This window comes from Lithobates pipiens, unplaced genomic scaffold, assembly GCF_037356315.1.
Source record: "Lithobates pipiens isolate NorthernLeopardFrog02 unplaced genomic scaffold, aLitPip1_a1.2 Scaffold_3, whole genome shotgun sequence".
Lineage (NCBI taxonomy): Eukaryota > Metazoa > Chordata > Amphibia > Anura > Ranidae > Lithobates > Lithobates pipiens.
The window spans coordinates 281,776,516-281,792,875 of record NW_027507790.1 but is presented as its reverse complement, the minus strand read 5'-3'; the positions used below and the strand labels follow the sequence as shown (position 1 = coordinate 281,792,875).

General features: G+C 51.0%; 1 protein-coding gene across 3 annotated transcripts in view; it reads right to left on the bottom strand.

Annotated features, from left to right (window-relative positions):
• The window catches only part of MARK4 (microtubule affinity regulating kinase 4), a 115,509-nt gene extending 110,709 nt beyond the window's left edge, over window positions 1–4,800 (bottom strand). For all 3 annotated transcript variants that reach the window (XM_077463195.1, XM_077463196.1, XM_077463197.1), the window contains exon 1: window positions 4,751–4,800. The gene's annotated coding sequence lies outside the window, so the exon portion shown is untranslated. The remainder of the gene's footprint in view (window positions 1–4,750) is intronic.
• Between the last annotated feature and the right edge of the window lie 11,560 nt (window positions 4,801–16,360).

The following is a 16,360-nucleotide window of genomic DNA, read 5'->3' as shown; positions in this document are numbered from 1 at the left end:
GTGCATAGACCTCCCATCTCTTCTACATTGATGGTCAGGCTCTGTTTGTGTGTAGACTCTCTGATTCCTTCATTGATGGTCAGGCTCTGGGTGTGCATAGACCCTCCAACTCTCCTTTATCAATGGTCAGGCTCTGGGTGTGCAAAGACACTCTGGCTTTCCTTCATCGATGGTCAGACTCTCTGGGGTTGATGTACTAAAGGTAAATAGTCTGTGCACTGCAAGAGCACCTACAAGTGAACTTCAAGTGCACCACAAGTGCAGTTGCTCTAGGTCTGAGGGGAATATGCTAGGAAATTAAAAAAACTGAAATTTTGCTTGCATATGATTGGCTGATAGAAATCAGCAGATCTTCCCATCATTTCCGAGCTTCCCTTCAGATCTAGAGCAACTGCACTTCCAAATTCACTTCTTGTGCACAGTATATTTGCCTTTAGTGGATCAACTTCTTTGTGTTTGTCGATTCTCGAACTCTTTTACATTCATGGTCAGGCTCTGGGTGGTCTGTATACTGTAGATCCATCAAAGAAGAAGAGTCAAAGGATCTACGCACACAAAACCTGACCATCCATGAAGAAAAGTCAAAGACTCTATGCATATCCAGAGCCTATAGATGAAGAAAAATCTAAGAACATCTAGAGCCTAACCATCTATGAAGAAGAGTTGGAGCATCTGTGCACACTTAGTGCCTTACCATAACTCTCTGACTCTCCTTCATCAATGATCAGGCTCTGAGTGTTCTTAGACCTTCCAACTATCCTACATTGATGATCAGGCTCTGTATATGCGAAGAAACTCCGACTCTCCTTCATTAATGGCCAGGCCTTGGCTGTTCATAGATTCTCTGACTCTTTTACATTGATGGTCAGGCTCTGGGTGTGTGTAGATCTAAGGAAGGAGAGTTAAACAATCTATGCACACCCAGAGCCTGACCATCAATGAAGAGTCAGAGGGTCTGAGCACCCCTGAGAGCCTGACCATCAATGAAGAGTCAGAGGGTCTGCACACACCCAGAACATGACCATCAATGAAGAGTCAGAGGGTCTGCACACACCCAGAGCCTGACCATCAATGAAGAGTCAGAGGGTCTGAGCACCCCTGAGAGCCTGACCATCAATGAAGAGTCAGAGGGTCTGCACACACCCAGAACATGACCATCAATGAAGAGTCAGAGGGTCTGCCCACACCCAGAGCCTGACCATCAATGAAGAGTCAGAGGGTCTGCTCACACCCAGAGCCTGACCATCAATGAAGAGTCAGAGGGTCTGCACACACCCAGAGCCTGACCATCAATGAAGAGTCAGAGGGTCTGCTCACACCCAGAGCCTGACCATCAATGAAGAGTCAGAGGGTCTGCTCACACCCAGAGCCTGACCATCAATGAAGAGTCAGAGGGTCTGCACACACCCAGAACATGACCATCAATGAAGAGTCAGAGGGTCTGAGCACCCCTGAGAGCCTGACCATCAATGAAGAGTCAGAGGGTCTGCACACACCCAGAGCCTGACCATCGATGAAGAGTCAGAGGGTCTGCTCACACCCAGAGCCTGACCCTCAATGAAGAGTCAGAGGGTCTGCACACACCCAGAGCCTGACCCTCAATGAAGAGTCAGAGGGTCTGAGCACCCCTGAGAGCCTGACCATCAATGAAGAGTCAGAGGGTCTGCACACACCCAGAACATGACCATCAATGAAGAGTCAGAGGGTCTGCACACACCCAGAGCCTGACCCTCAATGAAGAAGAGTCAGAGGGTCTGCACACACCCAGAGCCTGACCCTCAATGAAGAAGAGTCAGAGGGTCTGCTCACACCCAGAGCCTGACCCTCAATGAAGAAGAGTCAGAGGGTCTGCACACACCCAGAGCCTGGCCATCAATGAAGAGTCAGAGGGTCTGCTCACACCCAGAGCCTGACCCTCAATGAAGAAGAGTCAGAGGGTCTGCTCACACCCAGAGCCTGACCCTCAATGAAGAAGAGTCAGAGGGTCTGCACACACCCAGAGCCTGACCCTCAATGAAGAGTCAGAGGGTCTGCGCACCCCCGAGCCTGACCATCAATGAAGAGTCAGAGGGTCTGCGCACCCCCGAGAGCCTGACCCTCAATGAAGAAGAGTCAGAGGGTCTGCACACACCCAGAGCCTGACCCTCAATGAAGAAGAGTCAGAGGGTCTGCTCACACCCAGAGCCTGACCCTCAATGAAGAAGAGTCAGAGGGTCTGCACACACCCAGAGCCTGACCCTCAATGAAGAAGAGTCAGAGGGTCTGCTCACACCCAGAGCCTGACCATCAATGAAGAGTCAGAGGGTCTGCTCACACCCAGAGCCTGACCATCAATGAAGAGTCAGAGGGTCTGCACACACCCAGAGCCTGACCATCAATGAAGAGTCAGAGGGTCTGCTCACACCCAGAGCCTGACCATCAATGAAGAGTCAGAGGGTCTGCTCACACCCAGAGCCTGACCATCAATGAAGAGTCAGAGGGTCTGCTCACACCCAGAGCCTGACCATCAATGAAGAGTCAGAGGGTCTGCACACACCCAGAGCCTGACCATCAATGAAGAGTCAGAGGGTCTGCACACACCCAGAACATGACCATCAATGAAGAGTCAGAGGGTCTGAGCACCCCTGAGAGCCTGACCATCAATGAAGAGTCAGAGGGTCTGCACACACCCAGAGCCTGACCATCGATGAAGAGTCAGAGGGTCTGCTCACACCCAGAGCCTGACCCTCAATGAAGAGTCAGAGGGTCTGCACACACCCAGAGCCTGACCCTCAATGAAGAGTCAGAGGGTCTGAGCACCCCTGAGAGCCTGACCATCAATGAAGAGTCAGAGGGTCTGCACACACCCAGAACATGACCATCAATGAAGAGTCAGAGGGTCTGCACACACCCAGAGCCTGACCCTCAATGAAGAAGAGTCAGAGGGTCTGCACACACCCAGAGCCTGACCCTCAATGAAGAAGAGTCAGAGGGTCTGCTCACACCCAGAGCCTGACCCTCAATGAAGAAGAGTCAGAGGGTCTGCACACACCCAGAGCCTGGCCATCAATGAAGAGTCAGAGGGTCTGCTCACACCCAGAGCCTGACCCTCAATGAAGAAGAGTCAGAGGGTCTGCTCACACCCAGAGCCTGACCCTCAATGAAGAAGAGTCAGAGGGTCTGCACACACCCAGAGCCTGACCCTCAATGAAGAGTCAGAGGGTCTGCGCACCCCCGAGCCTGACCATCAATGAAGAGTCAGAGGGTCTGCACACACCCAGAGCCTGACCCTCAATGAAGAAGAGTCAGAGGGTCTGCACACACCCAGAGCCTGACCCTCAATGAAGAAGAGTCAGAGGGTCTGCTCACACCCAGAGCCTGACCCTCAATGAAGAGTCAGAGGGTCTGCACACACCCAGAGCCTGACCCTCAATGAAGAAGAGTCAGAGGGTCTGCACACACCCAGAGCCTGACCCTCAATGAAGAGTCAGAGGGTCTGCTCACACCCAGAGCCTGACCCTCAATGAAGAAGAGTCAGAGGGTCTGCACACACCCAGAGCCTGACCCTCAATGAAGAAGAGTCAGAGGGTCTGCTCACACCCAGAGCCTGACCCTCAATGAAGAGTCAGAGGGTCTGCTCACACCCAGAGCCTGACCCTCAATGAAGAAGAGTCAGAGGGTCTGCACACACCCAGAGCCTGACCCTCAATGAAGAAGAGTCAGAGGGTCTGCTCACACCCAGAGCCTGACCCTCAATGAAGAGTCAGAGGGTCTGCACACACCCAGAGCCTGACCCTCAATGAAGAGTCAGAGGGTCTGCTCACACCCAGAGCCTGACCCTCAATGAAGAAGAGTCAGAGGGTCTGCACACACCCAGAGCCTGACCCTCAATGAAGAGTCAGAGGGTCTGCTCACACCCAGAGCCTGACCATCAATGAAGAAGAGTCAGAGGGTCTGCACACACCCAGAGCCTGACCATCAATGAAGAGTCAGAGGGTCTGCGCACCCCCAGAGCCTGACCATCAATGAAGAGTCAGAGGGTCTGCGCACCCCCGAGAGCCTGACCATCAATGAAGAGTCAGAGGGTCTGCACACACCCAGAGCCTGACCCTCAATGAAGAGTCAGAGGGTCTGCACACACCCAGAGCCTGACCATCAATGAAGAGTCAGAGGGTCTGCACACACCCAGAGCCTGACCCTCAATGAAGAAGAGTCAGAGGGTCTGCACACACCCAGAGCCTGACCCTCAATGAAGAAGAGTCAGAGGGTCTGCACACACCCAGAGCCTGACCATCAATGAAGAGTCAGAGGGTCTGCGCAGCCCCGAGAGCCTGACCATCAATGAAGAGTCAGAGGGTCTGCGCACCCCCGAGAGCCTGACCATCAATGAAGAGTCAGAGGGTCTGCACACACCCAGAACATGACCATCAATGAAGAGTCAGAGGGTCTGCACACACCCAGAGCCTGACCCTCAATGAAGAAGAGTCAGAGGGTCTGCACACACCCAGAGCCTGACCATCAATGAAGAGTCAGAGGGTCTGCGCACCCCCAGAGCCTGACCATCAATGAAGAGTCAGAGGGTCTGCGCACCCCCGAGAGCCTGACCATCAATGAAGAAGAGCCTAATGACACTGAGGGACCTCTCATTGTAAAGAAATATTTAAACTTGAGTCTAAAACCCCATAATAAAGAGACAACATTGTATATACAGTAGACAGATAAACACATACACTGCCCCCCTCCCCCATACTTTCTTGTAGGCCTCACTCACCTTCTGCAAGCTGCTCGGGTTCAGCTGGGTCTTGTCAATGATCTTTATGGCAACCTGGAGAAGTAGAAAAGACAGAGGAGAGTGAGGACAATGAAAGAAGAATCACCCCGAGCTTCCCACCAATGTGTGTTCCGGAGATTAGAAAATATGGTGACTGGTTTCCATGGGACCATACGGACCCAGGCCATACATATGGGGAATGGGACAATACGGACCCAGGCCATACATATAGGGAATGGGACCATACGGACCCAGGCCATACATATAGGGAATGGGACAATACGGACCCAGGCCTTACATATGGGGAATGGGACAATACAGACCCAGGCCATACATATGGGGAATGGGACAATACGGACCCAGGCCTTACATATGGGGAATGGGACAATACGGACCCAGGCCTTACATATGGGGAATGGGACAATACGGACCCAGGCCATACATATGGGGAATGGGACAATACGGACCCAGGCCATACATATGGGGAATGGGACAATACGGACCCAGGCCATACATATAGGGAATGGGACCATACGGACCCAGGCCATACATATGGGGAATGGGACAATACGGACCCAGGCCTTACATATGGGGAATGGGACAATACGGACCCAGGCCTTACATATGGGGAATGGGACAATACGGACCCAGGCCATACATATGGGGAATGGGACAATACGGACCCAGGCCTTACATATGGGGAATGGGACAATACGGACCCAGGCCTTACATATGGGGAATGGGACAATACGGACCCAGGCCATACATATGGGGAATGGGACAATACGGACCCAGGCCATACATATGGGGAATGGGACAATACGGACCCAGGCCATACATATAGGGAATGGGACCATACGGACCCAGGCCATACATATGGGGAATGGGACAATACGGACCCAGGCCTTACATATGGGGAATGGGACAATACGGACCCAGGCCTTACATATGGGGAATGGGACAATACGGACCCAGGCCATACATATGGGGAATGGGACAATACGGACCCAGGCCTTACATACGGGGAATGGGACAATACAGACCCAGGCCTTACATATGGGGAATGGGACAATACAGACCCAGACTATACATATGGGGAATGGGACAATACGGACCCAGACTATACATATGGGGAATGGGACAATATGGACCCAGGCCATACATATGGGGAATGGGACAATACGGACCCAGGCCATACATATGGGGAATGGGACAATACGGACCCAGGCCATACATATGGGGAATGGGACAATACAGACCCAGGCCATACATATGGGGAATGGGACAATACAGACCCAGGCCTTACATATGGGGAATGGGACAATACAGACCCAGGCCATACATATGGGGAATGGGACAATACGGACCCAGACTATACATATGGGGAATGGGACAATACGGACCCAGGCCATACATATGGGGAATGGGACAATACGGACCCAGGCCATACATATGGGGAATGGGACAATACGGACCCAGGCCATACATATGGGGAATGGGACAATACAGACCCAGGCCATACATATGGGGAATGGGACAATACGGACCCAGACTATACATATGGGGAATGGGACAATACGGACCCAGGCCATACATATGGGGAATGGGACAATACGGACCCAGGCCATACATATGGGGAATGGGACAATACGGACCCAGGCCATACATATGGGGAATGGGACAATACGGACCCAGGCCATACATATGGGGAATGGGACAATACGGACCCAGGCCATACATATGGGGAATGGGACAATACGGACCCAGGCCTTACATATGGGGAATGGGACAATACGGACCCAGGCCATACATATGGGGAATGGGACAATACGGACCCAGGCCTTACATATGGGGAATGGGACAATACGGACCCAGGCCATACATATGGGGAATGGGACAATACAGACCCAGGCCATACATATGGGGAATGGGACAATACGGACCCAGACTATACATATGGGGAATGGGACAATACGGACCCAGGCCATACATATGTGGAATGGGACAATACAGACCCAGGCCTTACATATGGGGAATGGGACAATACGGACCCAGGCCATACATATGGGGAATGGGACAATACGGACCCAGACTATACATATGGGGAATGGGACAATACGGACCCAGGCCATACATATGTGGAATGGGACAATACAGACCCAGGCCTTACATATGGGGAATGGGACAATACGGACCCAGGCCATACATATGGGGAATGGGACAATACGGACCCAGACTATACATATGGGGAATGGGACAATACGGACCCAGGCCATACATATGGGGAATGGGACAATACAGACCCAGGCCATACATATGGGGAATGGGACAATACAGACCCAGGCCTTACATATGGGGAATGGGACAATACAGACCCAGGCCATACATATGGGGAATGGGACAATACGGACCCAGACTATACATATGGGGAATGGGACAATACGGACCCAGGCCATACATATGGGGAATGGGACAATACGGACCCAGGCCATACATATGGGGAATGGGACAATACGGACCCAGGCCATACATATGGGGAATGGGACAATACAGACCCAGGCCATACATATGGGGAATGGGACAATACGGACCCAGACTATACATATGGGGAATGGGACAATACGGACCCAGGCCATACATATGGGGAATGGGACAATACGGACCCAGGCCATACATATGGGGAATGGGACAATACGGACCCAGGCCATACATATGGGGAATGGGACAATACGGACCCAGGCCATACATATGGGGAATGGGACAATACGGACCCAGGCCATACATAGGGGGAATGGGACAATACGGACCCAGGCCTTACATATGGGGAATGGGACAATACGGACCCAGGCCATACATATGGGGAATGGGACAATACGGACCCAGGCCATACATATGGGGAATGGGACAATACGGACCCAGGCCATACATATGGGGAATGGGACATACGGACCCAGGCCTTACATATGGGGAATGGGACAATACGGACCCCAGGCCATACATATGGGGAATGGGACAATACGGACCCAGGCCTTACATATGGGGAATGGGACAATACGGACCCAGGCCATACATATGGGGAATGGGACAATACGGACCCAGGCCATACATACTGGGGAATGGGACAATACGACCCAGACTATACATATGGGGAATGGGGACAATACGGACCCAGGCCATACATATGTGGAATGGGACAATACAGACCCAAGGCCTTACATATGGGGAATGGGACAATACGGGACCCAGGCCATACATATGGGGAATGGGACCATACGGACCCAGGCCTTACATATGGGGAATGGGACCATACGGACCCAGGCCATACATATGGGGAATAGGACAATACAGACCCAGGCCATATATATGGGGAATGGGACAATACTGACCCAGGCCTTACATATGGGGAATGGGACAATACTGACCCAGGCCATACATATGGGGAATGGGACAATACGGACCCAGGCCATACATATGGAGAATGGGACAATACGGACCCAGGCCTTACATATGGGGAATGGGACAATACGGACCCAGGCCATACATATGGGGAATGGGATAATACGGACCCAGGCCATACATATGGGGAATGGGACAATACGGACCCAGGCCATACATATGGGGAATGGGACAATACGGACCCAGGCCATACATATGGGGAATGGGACAATACGGACCCAGGTCTTACATACGGGCAATGGGACAATATGGACCCAGGCCATACATATGGGGAATGGGACAATACGGACCCAGACTATACATATGGGGAATGGGACAATACAGACCCAGGCCATATATATGGGGAATGGGACAATACTGACCCAGGCTATACATATGGGGAATGGGACAATACGGACCCAGGCCATACATATGGGGAATGGGACAATACGAACCCAGACTATACATATGGGGAATGGGATAATATGGACCCAGACTATACATATGGGGAATGGGACAATACAGACCCAGGCCATATATATGGGGAATGGGACAATACAGACCCAGGACATACATATGGGGAATGGGACAATTCAGACCCAGGCCATACATATGGGGAATCGGACAATACGGACCCAGGCCATACATATGGGGAATCGGACAATACGGACCCAGGACATACATATGGGGAATGGGACAATATGGACCCAGGCCATACATATGGGGAATGGGACAATATGGACCAAGGAAATGCATTACTCAAAAAAGAGTTTTTGATATCCATAGCAACCACTTAATTGTTAATTGGTTGCTATGGCATGACAGGTCGTTCTTCCTTGATCTAAGACCCCCCGTAACAGAAACATGTACATGGACCTCCCACCCCCTTCTCACCTCTCTTCCGTCAGGACATGTCTTGCCAATTTCACTTTAGCAAAGTTCCCCTTGCCGATGGTCCTCAGGAGCCTGTAATTCCCGACATGCGGCTCCTCGGGGGCGGAGCTTCTAGACCGAGCTCCTGGGGGGCGGGGGCGGCCAGGAGGAAGCGGCGGAGCCTTTCTCTGAGCGGGTGGAGCCAGTCTGAAGGACAGCGGGTGAAAAAAAAAAACAAGATACAATAAGATACGATAAGAGACAAGACGTTCTCCTAATAAATTCTCATGAATGGAAATCTCGAAGCACGAAATGTGCGCTTCTATAAATAAAATTCCTTTCATCCGGCTAAAAATAAGATTCGTCGTTCGCAAAAAAAAAAAAAATTGCCCGCCCCGATCGTCAGTCGTGGTGAAGCAGACCCGTAATGAGATCCGCCTCTGCTTATTAATTAAATCTGCCCGTTTCTGCCTCCTCCACGCACAATCTTCATTGATATGTCAACTTGTGGTAAACAAGACTTTCCCCCTTTTACAATTCCGGCGCCCACACGCTCCCGAGGCGAAACGTCTTCCTTCAGGGCGACGCATTGCTTCCCCGCCGGTGGTACATCGCCCTGGCAATGGCAACCCCCCTCCCCCCACCCCCCGCCAACCCTGCTGAGACCTGTGCCCTCCGAGGCCTCCATTTCCTAGGCACATCATGTGACCTCCAACGTATAGGATGGTCGCTCGTATTCCTGAAGACCCATCTGGGCATCTTCCAACCCGATTCCCTGAGACCTGCCCGCGATTGACCCCCCCCCACCCCCACCCCCCATACACTGCCCAACGTAGACCAATCACAGCCAATCCCAAACAACCTGCCCAGAATTCCCAAGCAAAAAAGGAAAAGAAAAAAAAAAACAGGCAAAATCGCAGATTTGCAGGTAATGAGAGGTCTACCTTGGCGTAGCCGAATGTCCCCCCCCCACCCCCTCCCACCGGCAGAATGGAGATGACTGGTGCCCTGGGGCGAGAGCGCTCACCGTGTCATTGATCCTCTCACTGCCCGTGGAAGCACGAGACATCTTCAGGCCAGGAGAGACAGCCCACCGGGGGTCAGTCAGACATGGTGGCCCCCCGTCAGCGGCGCCGGCCCCTGCGCACTCTCAGAAAAGGGCCCTTTGGCGTTGTGTCTATGGCCCCGGCCCTCTAATAGCATTCCTCTGCACTCTATGGGGAGGATGCTGTCACACACCCAGGGTGTCTCTCCATCATGGAAGGCTCGCTGGGCCCAAGGTCTGACGCTCTAATCTCTGCGCTCTCAGCCCAGCCGTCTCTCCATCCCGGGCCAATCGTTCCTCCCAGGGCCCTCTCATCCGCTTCTCCCCTCCTCGGTACCAGCAGCGCTCTCTTCCTCCCCAGCTGTCTCTCTGGGATGGGCTCCGCTCTCAGACACCCCCTCCCCCTCTCCAGCCTCTTAAACAGACAGTCACCATCCAGATCCTGACATGAATGGGAGGCGGGGGAGGGGGAGGAGAGCCGCAATCTGCACACATTCCCCCAATACAATGTAACAAACTGATATTAGAACATTATCTGCCCCCTCCCCGGATATTATCCCCTTATATTGTAACATTATCTGCCCCCTCCCCCGGATATTATCCCCTTATATTGTAACATTATCTGCCCCCTCCCCCGGATATTATCCCCTTATATTGTAACATTATCTGCCCCCTCCCCCGGATATTATCCCCTTATACTGTAACATTATCTGCCCCCTCCCCCGGATATTATCCCCTTATATTGTAACATTATCTGCCCCCTCCCCCGGATATTATCCCCTTATATTGTAACATTATCTGCCCCCTCCCCCGGATATTATCCCCTTATATTGTAACATTATCTGCCCCCTCCCCCGGATATTATCCCCTTATATTGTAACATTATCTGCCCCCTCCCCCGGATATTATCCCCTTATATTGTAACATTATCTGCCCCCTCCCCCGGATATTATCCCCTTATACTGTAACATTATCTGCCCCCTCCCCCGGATATTATCCCCTTATATTGTAACATTATCTGCCCCCTCCCCCGGATATTATCCCTTATATTGTAACATTATCTGCCCCCTCCCCCGGATATTATCCCCTTATATTGTAACATTATCTGCCCCCTCCCCCGGATATTATCCCCTTATACTGTAACATTAACTGCCCCCTCCCCCGGATATTATCCCCTTATATTGTAACATTATCTGCCCCTCCCCCGGATATTATCCCCTTATATTGTAACATTATCTGCCCCCTCCCCCGGATATTATCCCCTTATATTGTAACATTATCTGCCCCCTCCCCCGGATATTATCCCTTATATTGTAACATTATCTGCCCCTCCTCCGGATATTATACCCTTATATTGTAACATTATCTGCCCCCTCCCCCGGATATTATCCCCTTATATTGTAACATTATCTGCCCCCTCCCCCGGATATTATCCCCTTATATTGTAACATTATCTGCCCCCTCCCCCGGATATTATCCCCTTATATTGTAACATTATCTGCCCCCTCCCCCGGATATTATACCCTTATATTGTAACATTATCTGCCCCCTCCTCCGGATATTATCCCCTTATATTGTAACATTATCTGCCCCCCTCCTCCGGATATTATACCCTTATATTGTAACATTATCTGCCCCTCCTCCCGGATATTATCCCCTTATATTGTAACATTATCTGCCCCCTCCTCCGGATATTATCCCTTATATTGTAACATTATCTGCCCCCTCCCCCGGATATTATACCCTTATATTGTAACATTATCTGCCCCCTCCTCCGGATATTATCCCCTTATATTGTAACATTATCTGCCCCCTCCTCTGGATATTATCCCCTTATATTGTAACATTATCTGCCCCCTCCTCCGGATATTATCCCTTATATTGTAACATTATCTGCCCCCTCCTCCGGATATTATCCCCTTATATTGTAACATTATCTGCCCCCTCCCCCGGATATTATCCCCTTATATTGTAACATTATCTGCCCCCACTCTTATATTGTAACATTATCTGCCCCCTCCTCCGGATATTATCCCCTTATATTGTAACATTATCTGCCCCCTCCCCCGGATATTATCCCTTATATTGTAACATTATCTGCCCCTCCTCCGGATATTATCCCCTTATATTGTAACATTATCTGCCCCCTCCTCCGGATATTATCCCCTTATATTGTAACATTATCTGCCCCCTCCTCCGGATATTATACCCTTATATTGTAACATTATCTGTCCCCTCCCCCGGATATTATCCCCTTATATTGTAACATTATCTGCCCCCTCCTCCGGATATTATACCCTTATATTGTAACATTATCTGCCCCCTCCTCCGGATATTATACCCTTATATTGTAACATTATCTGCCCCTCCTCCGGATATTATCCCCTTATATTGTAACATTATCTGCCCCCTCCTCCGGATATTATCCCCTTATATTGTAACATTATCTGCCCCCACTCTTATATTGTAACATTATCTGCCCCTCCTCCGGATATTATCCCCTTATATTGTAACATTATCTGCCCCCTCCTCCGGATATTATCCCCTTATATTGTAACATTATCTGCCCCCTCCTCCGGATATTATCCCCTTATATTGTAACATTATCTGCCCCCTCCTCCGGATATTATCCCCTTATATTGTAACATTATCTGCCCCCTCCTCCGGATATTATCCCTTATATTATAACATTATCTGCCCCCTCCTCCGGATATTATCCCCTTATATTGTAACATTATCTGCCCCCTCCTCCGGATATTATCCCCTTATATTGTAACATTATCTGCCCCCTCCTCCGGATATTATCCCCTTATATTTTAACATTATCTGCCCCCTCCTCCGGATATTATCCCCTTATATTGTAACATTATCTGCCCCCTCCTCCGGATATTATCCCCTTATATTATAACATTATCTGCCCCCTCCTCCGGATATTATCCCCTTATATTGTAACATTATCTGCCCCCTCCTCCGGATATTATCCCCTTATATTTTAACATTATCTGCCCCCTCCTCCGGATATTATCCCCTTATATTGTAACATTATCTGCCCCCTCCCCCGGATATTATCCCCTTATATTGTAACATTATCTGCCCCCACTCTTATATTGTAACATTATCTGCCCCCTCCTCCGGATATTATCCCCTTATATTGTAACATTATCTGCCCCCTCCTCCGGATATTATCCCCTTATATTGTAACATTATCTGCCCCCTCCTCCGGATATTATACTCTTATATTGTAACATTATCTGCCCCCTCCTCCGGATATTATCCCCTTATATTGTAACATTATCTGCCCCCTCCTCCGGATATTATCCCCTTATATTGTAACATTATCTGCCCCCCACTCTTATATTGTAACATTATCTGCCCCCTCCTCCGGATATTATCCCCTTATATTGTAACATTATCTGCCCCCTCCTCCGGATATTATCCCCTTATATTGTAACATTATCTGCCCCCTCCCCCGGATATTATCCCCTTATATTGTAACATTATCTGCCCCCTCCCCCGGATATTATACCCTTATATTGTAACATTATCTGCCCCCTCCTCCGGATATTATCCCCTTATATTGTAACATTATCTGCCCCCTCCCCCGGATATTATCCCCTTATATTGTAACATTATCTGCCCCCTCCCCCGGATATTATACCCTTATATTGTAACATTATCTGCCCCCTCCTCCGGATATTATCCCCTTATATTGTAACATTATCTGCCCCCTCCTCCGGATATTATCCCCTTATGTTGTAACATTATCTGCCCCCTCCTCCGGATATTATCCCCTTATATTGTAACATTATCTGCCCCCTCCCCCCCTGTTCCTGGACTCTGATTGGTGACACGCCGTGTTCCTGGACTCTCATTGGTGACACGCCGTGTCCCTGGACTCTCATTGGTGACACTCCGTGTTCCTGGACTCTCATTGGTGACACTCCGTGTTCCTGGACTCTGATTGGTGACACGCCGTGTTCCTGTACTCTGATTGGTGACACGCCGTGTTCCTGGACTCTGATTGGTGACACGTCGTGTTCCTGGACTCTGATTGGTGACACGCCATGTTCCTGGACTCTGATTGGTGACACGCCATGTTCCTGTACTCTGATTGGTGACACGCCGTGTTCCTGTACTCTGATTGGTGACACGCCGTGTTCCTGGACTCTCATTGGTGACACGCCGTGTCCCTGGACTCTCATTGGTGACACGCCGTGTCCCTGGACTCTCATTGGTGACACGCCGTGTTCCTGGACTCTGATTGGTGACATGAGGTGTTCCTGGACTCTGATTGGTGACACGAGGTGTTCCTGGACTCTGATTAGTGACACGCCGTGTTCCTGGACTCTGATTGGTGACACGCCGTGTTCCTGGACTCTGATTGGTGACACGCCGTGTTCCTGGACTCTGATTGGTGACACGCCGTGTTCCTGGACTCTGATTGGAGACACGAGGTGTTCCTGGACTCTGATTGGAGACACGAGGTGTTCCTGGACTCTGATTGGAGAAACGAGGTGTTCCTGGACTCTGATTGGTGACACGCCGTGTTCCTGGACTCTGATTGGAGAAACGAGGTGTTCCTGGACTCTGATTGGTGACACGCCGTGTTCCTGGACTCTGACTGGTGACACGCCGTGTTCCTGGACTCTGATTGGAGACACGTCGTGTTCCTGGACTCTGATTGGTTACACACCGTGTTCCTGTACTCTGATTGGTGACACGCCGTGTTCCTGGACTCTCATTGGTGACACGCCGTGTTCCTGGACTCTCATTGGTGACACGCCGTGTTCCTGGACTCTCATTGGTGACACGCCGTGTTCCTGGACTCTCATTGGTGACACGCCGTGTTCCTGCACTCTGATTGGTGACACGCTGTGTATCTGGACTCTGATTGGTGACACGCCGTGTTCCTGGACTCTGATTGGAGACACGCCGTGTTCCTGGACTCTGATTGGGTACACGCCGTGTTCCTGTACTCTGATTGGTGACACGCCGTGTTCCTGGACTCTCATTGGTGACACGCCGTGTTCCTGGACTCTCATTGGTGACACGCCGTGTTCCTGGACTCTCATTGGTGACACGCCGTGTCCCTGGACTCTCATTGGTGACACGCCGTGTCCCTGGACTCTCATTGGTGACACGCCGTGTTCCTGGACTCTGATTGGTGACATGAGGTGTTCCTGGACTCTGATTGGTGACACGAGGTGTTCCTGGACTCTGATTAGTGACACGCCGTGTTCCTGGACTCTCATTGGTGACACGCCGTGTCCCTGGACTCTCATTGGAGACACGAGGTGTTCCTGGACTCTGATTGGTGACACGCCGTGTTCCTGGACTCTGATTGGTGACATGAGGTGTTCCTGGACTCTGATTGGTGACACGAGGTGTTCCTGGACTCTGATTAGTGACACGCCGTGTTCCTGGACTCTGATTGGTGACACGCCGTGTTCCTGGACTCTGATTGGTGACACGCCGTGTTCCTGGACTCTGATTGGAGACACGAGGTGTTCCTGGACTCTGATTGGTGACACGTCGTGTTCCTGGACTCTGATTGGAGACACGAGGTGTTCCTGGACTCTGATTGGAGACACGAGGTGTTCCTGGACTCTGATTGGAGACACGAGGTGTTCCTGTACTCTGATTGGAGACACGCCGTGTTCCTGGACTCTGATTGGAGACACGAGGTGTTCCTGGACTCTCATTGGTGACACGCCGTGTTCCTGGACTCTCATTGGTGACACGCCGTGTCCCTGGACTCTCATTGGTGACACTCCGTGTTCCTGGACTCTCATTGGTGACACGCCGTGTTCCTGGACTCTCATTGGTGACACGCCTTGTTCCTGGACTCTGATTGGAGACACGCCGTGTTCCTGGACTCTGATTGGAGACACGAGGTGTTCCTGGACTCTGATTGGTGACACGCCATGTTCCTGGACTCTGATTGGTGACACGCCTTGTTCCTGGACTCTGATTGGAGACACGCCGTGTTCCTGGACTCTGATTGGAGACACGAGGTGTTCCTGGACTCTCATTGGTGACACGCCTTGTTCCTGGACTCTGATTGGAGACACGAGGTGTTCCTGGACTCTGATTGGAGACACGAGGTGTTCCTGGACTCTGATTGGAGACACGAGGTGTTCCTGGACTCTGATTGGAGACACGCCGTGTTCCTGGACTCTGATTGGAGACACGAGGTGTTCCTGGACTCTGATTGGAGACACGCCATGTTCCTGGACTCTGATTGGTGACACGCCGTG